Raw genomic sequence first — 13,784 nt, 5'->3', positions numbered from 1 at the left:
AAATTATTCTTAGCAGATAGAATTTCTAATCCCTTCCTACAGAGTTGTGTACTATAACTCACTTTATGACCTTAAGAGTATATCCTAAAAATATCTGTGGGCAGATCACAGAGAAAATAGGGAAAAACATTTATGTCTAGGTCTACCTTTATTATGAACTCCTTGAGAGAAGAATCTATGATACTTCCATTCACTCATTCATTCACTCATTCATTCATTCAGATAGTTGTTAATCACTGGTTATACTAGAAATGATGTAATGCTGAAGAATAAGATCAGCCTGAGATAAAATTTGACAGACATCTTTTCAAAAAGGTTATAGGTGTGAGACATTCTATGACATAGGTTTTAATTTCTATATTTGGAAAGGACATAGTAATTGAGTCAAGTGGAACATTAGAAAGGAAACACTTGAGTTGGGTTTTGAAAATAGAGTAGACTAGCTCCAGATCTGGGAAAAAGAGAAAGCAAAGCAAAAAGGGAATCTGGTTTGACAATGCTGATTTGTTTGTAGACAGTGAGTTTGTACAATGCCTAAAGCCGTACTATGCTATCCCATCATCATGGTGAACAAATGAGGGTAGTCTCCTCCTCCACCCTACTCCAATATTAGTTTGTAACAAAATGCCTTAGAAACATGAGTTAGAGATGCTGTCCAATAAGGAAACTACTAGCCACATGTGGCTACTGTATTAAATGAATAACTCCATTTTACTAGCCACAGCCAGACACATGTGGGTCTTATAGAATATTTCCATCAACACAATAAGTTCTACTAGATGGTATTGCATTACCACATCCTCATTTGTGTTGCCTGAAGAGAGAGAGACATTTCTAGTATTTTATGTAGAATTCAAAATGCATTCTTCAACGATGTATAAATGAGGAGTTAATTTTAGATAAAATAGATTATATTATTAGTAGTATTGTTTTACATTAGAAGTCTTTCTGACTCTTTTAGGAAGAGGGCCATTATTTAAAACATTCCTTTATGCAAAGTGTACTCCGGATAAAACAATCAATGAATACATAAAATTCTATAACATAATTTATTTATAAATAGGAGATATCTAGTAGAAAACATGCCCTAATTTTTGCTTTCTTATAATTAAGTTGTAAAGGACTATAAAATCCTTTAGGGTATTTCTGAACATATTTTTCCTTAACATTCTCATGTACCTATTTATTTCACCAATTTCTCTATCATGTATTTGTATTTTTGGAAAAAAAAAAGTTGCTGTATTTAGGTTTCTTTAAAATTATTCATCTTAAAATAAGATCTCAAATTGAGTTTAAGACTCAGATTTCAAGTTCAAATAGGTAACAAACACATGATATTACATTTCTTATCATTTTCCTGAAGCAATATGGTCAACGTCAACTGCTTAGTATATGAAACTGCCATTTTATTTTGAGAGCTTTTCATACTATCATATTTTTACACTCAAGGTATGGATTTATTGGCATAATAGACTTGCTTCTCTTTTGAAAACATGGATAAATATTCCTTAAATTGAAGACACAGGTTTTTGCTTTTAATGTTTGGGTTTTATAGCTATGCCAAAAACACCCATGTAAACACACAGAGACATACACCCACAAAGTATTACCTTTTCTTAGGAGTAGTAACATAAACTCACAGAAAATGGCCTTAGTGCTGATTTTCTTATTCTTTTTATCCTACTTATAGCCATTCCTTTTTCATATTTACATTTCTTGTTGTTGTTCAAAGAAAGTTGTCATTCTGGATTAGCATGTGGGTGGGTCTCTAGTCTTTATTAATTTATGTTTTTAACATATTTATAGGAGTCTTATCAATCAAAAATCAATTGAGATATTTATTAATAGCTTTAAAGAATTCCTGTGCAACTATATTCCTAATTTTACCAAATTTCTGAGTTTATAAGTACATTTTCCAAATTCTTCCTTTCATGTACTTATTCAGTACATATTTAATGAATAAATGACTATAGATTCTACTGAGTTTAAGGAATACGGGGGAGAACAGGATAGATAAGATCTCATAGAGCATGTGACTTGAAAACATTAGCAAAAAAACTATAGTCATATGATAATTGTCTTTCTCTGCTTGACTTATTTCACTTAGCATTATGGTGACTAACATAACATAATAAAAATTATTATAAAAAAACAAAATTAGAAATTAAAAAAAACAAACTATAGTCAGCTTCTATGAAATTTGTTGGCTCAGTAAAAGCATATTAAAAACAAAGGCATGTTTAAAAATGAATAAAATAAAATTATTTTTTTACCAACAGAATGATGGTATGTGAGTGTATATGTATATACAAAATATATTCCCAACACAGTAGGGGTAAACATACATGTACAGCATACATCCATATCTTCAAGAGTCCAGGAAAGTATATAAAAATGTCAACAAAATACTTTTATTTTCTGTAATTTCTTATTTTTCCATGATGCTAATTTCTTACTATTATAGTAACAATAACAACAACAAAAGCTCTGGTCCTCCCCAAAGTGTTTAATTTAACCTGATGCTAATTTTTTTGTTTATGCAGTAAATTGAAGAAGCAACAGTCTTTCTTGTCTACATGAAGAAGTCAAACATACACACAAAGATATTTACACACAAAGGTATTGCAAATATAGGTGTAAAACAGTAATAATGTCTCTAAGAAGCTAAACACAATTTCTTTTTCTTAAGGTTTTTTATTTAGATTTCAGTGTAGTTAAAATACAGTGTCTTATTAGTTTCAGGTGTGCAATATAATGATTCAACAATTCTATGTATTTCTCAGTGGTCATTGTGATAAGTGTACTTGTTACTCCCTGTCACCAATTTCACCCATCCCCCCACCCACCTTTCCTCTGCTAACCATCAGTTTGTTCTCTACAGTTAAGAGTCTGTTTTTTGGTTTGTCCTTTTTTTTTCTTGTTTTGTTTCTTAAATTCCACATATGGGTGAAATCACATGGCATTTGTGTTTCTCTGACTGACTTATTCCACTTAGCATTATACCCTCTAAATCTCATGTTGCTGCAAATGACAGGATTTCATTGTTTTTTATAGAACTGATGACCCAATAATTGCACTACCGAGTATTTACCCCCAAAATACAAAAACACCAATTCAAAAGGATACAGCACCCCTAAGTTTATTGTAGCATTATTTACAATAGCCAAATTATGGAAGCTGGGCTCAGTGTCCATCAATAGATGAATGGATAAAGAAGATGTGATATATATATATATATATATATATATATATATATATATATATACACACACACAAACACACAATGGAATACTAAACATAATTTCTTAACACTTGTTTGTATTCACATTTTATTACTATTTATCCATCACACTTGTTACAGAGCAGCAGCAATTTGGGACTGACTGGTTTCCATTGTAATGAGTAAGCATTTTTCACTCAGTATTAAAATAGAAGAAGATAAAATTTTCCTTTTATCAAAAAAATAACACATCCACATAATGTTAACATTTGGTGGACCTTTTAGCTCAGACAGGATCAGTGACTTGCCTGAGATCACATAGGAATGAGTGGTAGACTAAAGTTATAAACTGGGTTCCCTGACTTCTTAGTTTAATTTTCACTTCATCGCTTAAATAGCATGAACTGAATTGAGTTGAATACTATGCAGGAGAAGAGCTTAAAATAAATTCAGGTTTGTTTCTGCATACACTAGAATGAGTCTCAATTATTTCGTGGAATCTACCTATTGCTGGGCTTGAAGCCCAACTTTATTTTACAGATCAGATTACTGTCTGGATTAAAAATGTGTCCTGAAAATCTTGGCAGAGCAAGCTAATCCCAGGGCCATCTGTTTTCTGGATCGCTTTTGGAGCTTTTGTTGAAATCAGTTCTGCTAACACTATGAATCTCAGTGTCTCTTCTTCAAGGGACTGAATTATTCAGTGTTGGACAAAAATTATTCTCAGCACCAGGTTTTAAATTTTACAGTAATTGAGAAAAAAAATTCCTTTAGAGATGGTCATGCTTTAGAGGGTGAGTCTCAATATCAAATCATATTTAAGAAATGCTCATATGAGTGTGATCCATATAGCTCCAGAGAAAACCTAGACTTATGCAGAGTAGAGAGAGAAGATGACAGAGTCTTGACATTTGAAGAAAATTTAGACTAGGAAGTCAGAGGGTCACCTGGCCTTTTACAAAAGAGCAAGTTCCATCCGGGGGTGTCTCTACTCGGTAGAAAGCTCTTCCACATATCTCATCTTCTTCTGACCTCTGTGTAGTACAGCATTACATCCTTTTCTATGAACATTGGTGTTTGATAGAGATACAAGAAAAAAGAGGCATATTTATAGAATAACTCCACAACTCTGGAGCTCCCCTATGCTGAAGGGAATTCATTATTTTCAAGGTTGAGGGATGCCGAGGCGACTCTCCATCTTTCTACTCACATCAGAAGGCCTTACACTTTATACTTTTCATTTTCATACAGATGGCAGAGCCCAGGTTATAACCCACTTCATGATGAAGCCTTCCCAGAGAAATCATTACTTTCCCTTACTCTCTCTGTCATTTATTTAGCAGAGAACAATCCCTCTGTTTATTATTTTTTATTATTATTTTTACTACCATGCAATATTATGTCCTAATTCAAGGCAACAGAGAGTAGTTTATTTCATGCTTATTTTACTTGAGAGTTAGAAAGGGGTTCTGCTCAGTGTTGTCACTCAGAAACCCAGAATGAGGGAGACCTCATCTCACATAAGTCCATGACGATTGCAAGTAGTGGGAAAGGGTGGTGATGAATTACATACAAGCTCTTAAATTGTCTACTCACATTTCATTGAATACATGTCAGCTGTCCACACCAGACTTAAAAGAAGGGTGGGATAGTCCAATCCTGTCATGTGTCCATAATGCAGCCATTAGGATATGTGAATAGTACCAGTGATTAGCAAAGTGGGCATAAGGATGTTGGGGGGGTGGAGGGGAACACTAAGATGAGAGGCTTATGACCTAAACAGCAGGTTTGTATAACAGAAAAGATGAACATATGAAGAGGCTTGGCTATTCTATATATGTATATATATAACTATTCTATATATGTATATACATAGAATAGATATAGATATAGATATCTATCCATAGATATAGATACAGATATATAGAATAGCCAAGCTTCTCTCTCTCATATGTGTGTGTGTGTGTGTGTGTGTGTGTGTGTGTGTGTGTATGGAGAGTCTTGGCTGAAAGCACACGATATATCAGAGAGAGAAGAATCAGGTTCATTCAGAAGAGAAGAATACTTGAGCACCAAACATGTGTAATGAAAAGCACATCTGCCCACATATGTGAATGAGCAAATAACATTATCTTGGGTAGTAGTCTCCAACCCAAGATATGTATTAGGACAGAATATAGGGCTTAGGCTGCAAGATAACAGTACAAAAACTCATTAACTACCTTGGTCACTTAGAATGTAGGTCAATTTCTTTGGTCCTTGTGTTCCTCATTTTTAAAATAAAAAGCTTGAGGCAGCTAAATTCTAATATTTCTTTCTAGAGTTAATCTTTTAAGATTCTCTATCTTAAGTCTGTTCCTTATTCTAAGAAATATTTGGTGAAATTTGAGACTCAAGTGAAAAGTATTTAGAATTTCTGGTGACATAGAATTCAAATATTGTATATATATTATATATAAATATGAAATATATAATAAAATGTTTTATACAATGTTTGGATTCTATGTTATATTCATAACAAGGCATGTCATATAAGACATATATATGTAAATATATATTTTATACGTGTGTGGATGTGGATGTGTGTGTGTGTGTGTGTGTGTGTGTGTGTGATTAGGAATTCTATAATCTGAAATCCATTTTGGGAAGATTCATTTGAGAAAAGTCAGCTGTCCTCATCATAAGATGAAACACTTAGTGCATGTCTTCCCCAAGATGGCCAACCAAAATAACAAGATGGCTTTAAATGGAGCTAGATACTGAGGTATGGCAACGAATTAATTTCCAATTTGCTAAACATCCTTCATGGGCCTATACTGACTTCCTGTCATCACTGATCTAACAGGATTTAAACCGTACTCTGAGGACAGAAATCTCCATTGACTGTTTCTAATCTCCTCAATTGTTTTACCCAGTTATTATCTAGGACATAGATATAACAGCATTTTCAGAATGATGAGCAAAGTTTCTGATTAGGGAGTATTACTAAAGATTAAATGTTGTAAGAGTCATCTGACAATTTAAATGTCATCTCAATGTATTAGTGCAATAAAGAGACACGAGTGAAAGAGTAGAAATAAAACTTTTAAGTCTCTCAATTGACTACTGCCTGAAATTCCATCATGAGAATAATCCCCTTGGCTAAATATATAGCTTCTACCTGAAATTCCATCATGAGAATAATCCCCTTGGCTAAATATATAGCTTCTACCTGAAATTCCATCATGAGAGTAATCTCCTTGGCTAAATATATAGCTTCTACAATTATCTTCTTATAAAAATAAATGGTCCTGAAAAAAAATTAATTATTGTAATCAGCATAAAACCCCAAGATGCTAGAGAGATAGAGACAAGAGAGAGTACAACCCCAAGAGGTCTTTCTCTTCTCAGACTGTTGCCTGAGTTATTTTTAAGGTTAGGAGTTCAGGTGAGTAGTTGTTTTTACAACTTCAGTTGTCTAATTAGCACTGTTTCATGAGTGCTTCTTTTGGTGGGTACTGTGGTTCTAGCAGCAACACTATGAAATAGACGTCATTATTAACCACATTCTACAAATAAAAAAAGCTTCATTGAAGTTGAGTAGCTTACCCAAAATGGACACAGCTAGAATGCTGTGAAATGGGAGTCTGGCTGACTCAAATCACTGCTCTGTCCACTAAGAAAGAGGGAGAGGGGGACCGTCAGTGCCTTTTGCTCTAAGTAAATTGGGAGATGCTGTCGATTGTGCTGATTATCAGTCTGGCTTTCCCGAAGCCATTCATGGAAGGAGATCATAGAAGAAAACTCCTAGAAGGAAAAGTTAGAAGCTAAGGGCTTCTGCAATTCCCTCCACCTTTCCGGGAAATTTTCCAGTGCTCTGAGTCTGTCTGGGAGCCTTTACAAGACTGGAAAGAGGCTGTCCCTTAAAGCACCAGCTTTGGCATGAAACCCCTTTCCCAGTAATTCAGCCCTACTCCAGCTTGGGTCTTTTTGGAGACAAGACCCAAGCCGACTCGCCTAATGTTTAGCCTTGACCCTGACCCTGCTCCACTGTCTACACTGGTCAAAAGAAGCAGACACGGCTTCAGCCAGATGTAATCTCTCTCTGAGCAACACCTCCTCTAAAGCACAAGCAACCGTAGATTGTGTGACAACTCTGTAAAATTCCCGGGATGTTCTGTAACAGTTCACATGGCAGCGTGTTGGTGTCTGCGGCACTGGAAATCCATATATCGTCTTAGGTGAGAACAGAGCTCTTTCCCAAGCCCAGAAAGACCTACATTTCACATTTCTGTTGATAGGATTATTGTCTTTAGAAAAGAGGACCGATTAAGCGAACTAATGTGAGCAAACAGCATGGCATTAACGATCTGTAGACTATCCTTTCAATAATGTGCAGCCTAATCCTTTCTCATTTGGGCATTTAAAAGTCATATGTTTATTCTGCTCCCTGCATCCTGCCAATACACCAATTTTTTTCTCCCTTGATGCAACTAGCACTTGGGTAAAACCAGCAAATGTTAAAGAGCCAAATTCCGGGGTGGGGGGGTGGAATAGTTACAGAATTTAAACAATACATTTTATTAAACTTGAAGCATAGTAAAGCATTAACTGTCATATTAATAATAATTGAATAACAAGTTTGTATTGGCTGAAGCACCAAAGATGCTTGTATTTATTAATAGCAGATGTTTTAATATCCCGTCAAGTCGACCTCTTTAGGAACTGCCTTAGGTTCTGATGGTGGTTTTTTTCCTACAAATCCGATTACATCCTAGTCAGGAACAAAGCAGGATGACAACTAACTAGCAATCTTTTAGGAGTATTTTGTCATACAGTGCATAAAAAGCCAAAGTGACAATGACAACAAAAGGGATCCTGCTAACGTATACTATAAGAACAAAAATGTATTTATGCCTATTAAATGATCATACAACCTGTTTTCCAGGATTGTGCTGTGAGTTTCAGATTCACTTGGTGAAAATATTCACATTTTCAAATGCTTTTAAAACATTGTCCAAATAATGCACTTGTATCATAGACAGATTAGAGAACATATCCCACTTCTAGTGACATCAACCAGAGCCATTCTTTTGTTATATAATCCAGGCTGAGCTACTTTGTGTCCTGTGCAAGTATTTTTAACATTTAAAGTCTTTCTCTTTCATCCCACTTTACCCTCTTAGAAAAGATGGAATGTTACCTTGTATTTCAAAGTAAAATCCCCCTTGAAAAAGATGCGCATAAACTCCCTACAAAATGCGAGTGCTCCTGCCACCAATGTTACAAAAACTTTCACTATATTGGAGTTTCTCCTTTGATGGAGCTCTCTGTTCTCTCTGTTTCAATAGTATCACCTATAAGTATTTTCAAGTGCTATTCATGGAGTAGATTTCCTGATACAAAAATACCAAAAGGTGGTTCTTGGCTTTTCTCCCTAGTGTTGTTATCAAGTGAGTGAAGCCATGGCCCTTGTTCTCGTTAAACTATCAGGATTTCTTGCTTATTTGAGCATATAAAGGAAATGCTAGTTTTCCAGCACAAACTTAAAGAGGAAATTAAATGACACTTGATTCTCCAGTTCTTTCTGCAAAAGAAAAATAAATAATCCTCAATATTGTCCCCTTTTGTACATACAGAAGCAATGATTAGTATCTCTGTGTGTGTGTCTCTCTCTGTTTCTGTGTGTGTGCGTATGTGTGTGTTAAAATCCTGGTAGAATAAACTTTTATTTGCTTAGGTCTTTGTCAACTAAAATGAAAGATCAGTCCTATTTTTTTAGGCTATAACACCACTTGAAATGTTTAAAGGATGTGGTTGAGCATTAAAATTATCAGCACCTAAAAGCTAATGGGATTTTTCAAAAGCCTTCAGTAAATATCCAAACATCACTGATGATCTAAAGACCCTTTACCAATGGGAATAAACATGAGTTTTCCTGAGCTGAATTAATGTAAGTACAATATCCAAACACCTTCCAGAATAACAATAAAATACATTGTAATTTGCAAAACATAGGTTTAGTTTACTATAAATCAGTCTTCTTAGTTATTGACAAGGTTACATATCCAGTATTTATTCAACATAGGTGCCTAGAGATTGTACAGATTCTGTTAAGGAAAGAGGACAGTCTTACTAACTTTAGGTTAAAAGAAAGAATAAACCAACACCCCCCTGTATAGAAATGGTGAAATTTGAAACCAGGGAGAGAACACAGAGAGGGAAATTAAGCCAAACTCACACTTCTTTGTTCTTAAATCATGACTTAATCCCTCAGGGGGATTTTAGTTGTTTTTGCTTCATAGACAGGATCAGGACATTCTCTCATGTTGACATATAACTTGAATACTCTCAACTCCAGTAACCTCCACCATCAGTTGAGCCAAGTGTCTCTGTTCAGTGGCCGGATTGCTTTGGAATGATTTAGGACCCAACTCTGCTTGGCCATGAACCAGCTGCACCATCTGAAATAGAGTCCCTTCTCATTCTACCCATCTTAATCCAGCAGTCCCCCAAACCACACAAGTCAGTTCTGCTCGTATTCTCCCCTGCTTCCACCCGCTGTAGCTGGAGAATGTTTCTTAACAAGGAGGCTCATCCATTTCTAATTTCTCTTCCCATTTGGGCTCCTACCTGAATTTATGAAACCCAACTAGGTGCTCGTAGCCAGCTATATTTGCCATTCCTAAGAGGCTAGTCCAAACCTGGACAGTTTCTTGATTCTACTGAGCCACTACTGACAGTGTTGCTCTCTGCAGATAACCTTGCCCTTGACCTACAGCTTCTCTACGTTCATATTTATACACCTACTGTGAGAGTTCTCTTCTTCATGTATTTCAGAGGAAGCACTGGAGCCTTCTAAGTCTAGCATATTCTACTTCACCCCATTTTCATGGTGGATCTAGTTTTTGTTGGACATGAAGCTTATAAAAATTTGCAGGACTTTATTTATGATAAGGAAATACAAATAATACAATGTGCCTTAATGGATCAAAGTTAAAAAAAAATCACACTTTGGCATATGTCCAAAGCATATGATCATGTGATGGTATGAGGCTAGAGGCTAGAGCCTCTCCCCTGACCTTGGCAGGGGTCTGTGCAAGGGAAGCCTGTGAGCTTAGCTACCTTGTCTTCACAGCCTTGCCCTTGTCAACTAGAGTTCACTAAGCCCTATGGTTCTAAGGCAGCCTTTGTAAGTAATGAATTAACTTCTCTCCTTTGTTTCTATAATGAATTAACTTCTTTCCCATGTACCTAAATGTATCTTTGGGAGAATGGAGATAATAGGCACTGCAAACTTTTTCTCTTTTAGGACTTACACTTCCTGTCTAACCCCTATTGAGAATGGCTGTACCTGCTTTTATCTTCTTTAGGATTTAGCTCCTGTTACCTCGCTGAACCTAACTTATGTTTTCAGCCTTACCTACTACCTACTCTCTCACCATTGTACGTACACACACACACACACACACCTGTGCTCCAGCACTGGTAGAGGCAGATGGCAGATTTATGTAATTATGTGTCATAGACCAACCCTTTTTCACCACTTAGGGGAGTCTGAATATTCAGTTCGTATTTGTAGGCTAGAATCACTGACAAGACTTTTCTTCCACAGTCCTCTGCACTGAAGCTCACAGGACAGAGGCAAAGAGGATAACGTGCATTTCCAGTCTCAGGAGCTTGGCAGTGAGTCAGTGGCCATCCCTGTGCAATCTCTGGCCAGGCGAGCAGCATTTGGCTCTAGACAGAAAATAGGATGGGAAGAAAGTGGAGGGAAGGAGATGCTGGAGCAAGTTATCACCACAGCTCCGGCATCTGCTTTCAACATCCTATGATATTGCTAATGAGTATCAACTGTTGACTTAGTAATTTTAGGGCTAGAAGGAAGGAGAAAGTAAAGGTAAATAAAAACAAAAAGGGTGCCTGGGTGGCTCAGTCGGTTGAGCATCTGCCTTTGGCTCAGGTCATGATCCTGGGATCTTGGGATCCACCCTGTGGCTGGCTCCCTGATCAGTGGGGAGTCTGCTTCTCCCTCTGGCCCTCCCCTGCTTGCATTTCTTCTCTCTCTCTCTCTCACTCTCGCTCACTCTCTCTCTCAAATAAATAAATAAAATCTTAAAAAAAATTAATATAGCTCAGCATATAGGAAGAAAATATGAGGTAACTTTTATTTTCAATAAAGGTGTCTTTTAAAAATGAATATTATCAGGGGCTCCTGGGTGGCACAGTCGTTAGGCGTCTGCCTTCGGCTCAGGGCGTGATCCGGTGTTCTGGGATCGAGCCCCACATCAGGCTCCTCCGCTGGGAGCCTGCTTCTTCCTCTCCCACTCCCCTTGCTTATGTTCCCTCTCTCGCTGGCTGTCTCTATCTCTGTCAAATAAATAAATAAAATCTTTAAAAAAATAAATAAAATAAAAAATAAAAAAATGAATATAATGTTTTCTGAATAGGTTGAGTGATTGTGGTGATAAAATTGAAATTCGATGAAGATTTCTTGTATTTAACTTAAATTTAAGGTAAAAGAGTCAGTGTAAGAGTTGATAATGAGGGTTAACCCTATATACACCAGGAAAATCCTTGATTTCAGAGGACAGGTAACTTCCAATGGATCCCTCCCTGAACTGTTGGTCATCTAATAATGTTCGTTTGCTATCTAGGCTGTACAGTTTCAACATTTAAGGTGTGCTCTAAAGATATATATTTTAATTCTGCTATTCACTTGACAAACATGTATACTTTGACACCTGTTCTGTGCAAGGGCCCTTCTATGTGCCAGGCCAGCATCAATCCAAAGATAAATATGGCCGAGGCCCGGTGATCAGGTCGTCCCTCATCCAGTAGCAAACAAGCAGAATGCAGAAGAGTGAATGCTCTGATGTGGGTTTACACAGAGTAAAGCGCCTGATCCAGCAAGGGAAAGAGCAGGGGTGCTGGGAGAGTGGGATCCAGGGGAGGCTTCCTGAAGAAAATGCTATGCATGCATAGTGAAGAACAAGCAGGCATTGGAGAAGACTGTGGCAGACAGAGGGCCTGGGGATACTGAAGTGGAGAGAATTTAGAAGTAACAGAAAATACAGCACTCTGCTGTAAATGAGAGCGGGAGACATCTATCACACATTCCTCTGTGGACAGCCTCACTGGCTTTCTCTCAGGCCAGAAGACGCTCCAGGCTACTGGACCCCTCAGGATCTCCACAAGAAAGTGCTTTGTGAAAGAAAAATACATCGCTTCACCTGCACCCTCTTCGACTGCCCATCCTCAGAAATCGGCTTAATACTTACTCCTTCATAGAAGCGTCTGTTCACTCCCCAGGCTAGGTTAGACCCCCACTCAGGCACGGGCAGTCCTAACTCCAATTCCCCCTTTATGTAGGACTACTACCCTAACAATAATAAGAGCCACAGTGATTACGTGCAGGTTGTATTTATTTCTTGAATCCTCACCGCAGCCCTTTGAGATATGGTGAGGTAGGTGTGGTGGGTAACTTGCCTACATTCACACTGTCACTAAGCACTGGGGCTAAGATTGGCACGAGGACCCAGAAACTATGCTCTTAGTCACTAGAGGAGACCACCCGTCAGCTTGCAGCTGGATGGTGGAAAACTACGTACATATGTGTGTGTACACGTGCTGGTGTATAGAGGCGAGAAAGAGAGAAATTTGAATTTATTTAGTTATTTCTCAGCCACTAAGTTGTAATCTCTATTAAGTTGGGGAGTTACGTTTCTTTGTTAGATATTTATCCCTGGTGGCTGTTTCAGTACCTAATACGTAGGTGTTCAGAGAACATTTATAGGAAGAAAGACGGAAGGGGGGTGGAGGGAGGTAAGAGAGGGAGCAGGGAGAGGATTAACCAGAAATGAACATTGGGAGGTCAGTGCGGACAGTTGTAACGACCTTGGTTGCTGCACTGAGGAATTTGGGCGTCATTCTGAAAGCTAGTCATCAAGGGAGGGAAATTAAACAGCATGAACATATTTGTGTTCCAAATCACTCTGAAGAATAGGTTAGTGAGAGGTAAGACTGGAGGGAGCAGAAAAATTAAAACAAAAACACTGTTTTGGGGTGCCAAGGGGGCTCAGTCGGTTGAGCGTCTGACTCTTGGTCTCAGCTCAAGTCCTGATCTCATGGCTCCTGAGATCGAGTCCTGCATCCGGGCTCCGTGTTTATCAGGGGTCGGCTTGGTATTCTCTCCCTCTGCCCCTCCCCCCCGCTCACATGCCCATGCTCTCTCTCTCTCTCAAATAAATAAATATATCTTTTTTTTTTTTTTTAAGAAAGACATTGCTTAGATAAAGGAGGCAAGTTGAAACTTTGGTTAACATTTTTGGATAACAATAAAAATCTTTAAAATATAGGATAAAGCACATCAAAAACATTTCCACGTGTGAACCAATGATATTAAAGTATACCTGGTTTTGCAATCTCTATAAGCAGCTACTGTAAGCTAAAAACGTAAGCACTTTACTCTAATTCAAGATCAACCCATTTCTAAATATTTTACCAAATATTTAATACTTCCTAAAAACCAGTTTATTTATACTACTTCCCATCATCAGATTTAACTTTTTAATCCTTTATTCAG

General features: G+C 37.3%; 1 protein-coding gene across 9 annotated transcripts in view; it reads left to right on the top strand.

Annotated features, from left to right (window-relative positions):
- ROBO1 (roundabout guidance receptor 1) overlaps positions 1–13,784 on the top strand; it is a 1,105,499-nt gene that overhangs the window by 537,547 nt on the left and 554,168 nt on the right. The window lies entirely within an intron of this gene.

Source organism: Ailuropoda melanoleuca, chromosome 1 (assembly GCF_002007445.2).
Source record: "Ailuropoda melanoleuca isolate Jingjing chromosome 1, ASM200744v2, whole genome shotgun sequence".
Lineage (NCBI taxonomy): Eukaryota > Metazoa > Chordata > Mammalia > Carnivora > Ursidae > Ailuropoda > Ailuropoda melanoleuca.
Note: the sequence above shows the minus strand (reverse complement) of the source record. Positions and strands in the feature narration are given on the sequence as shown.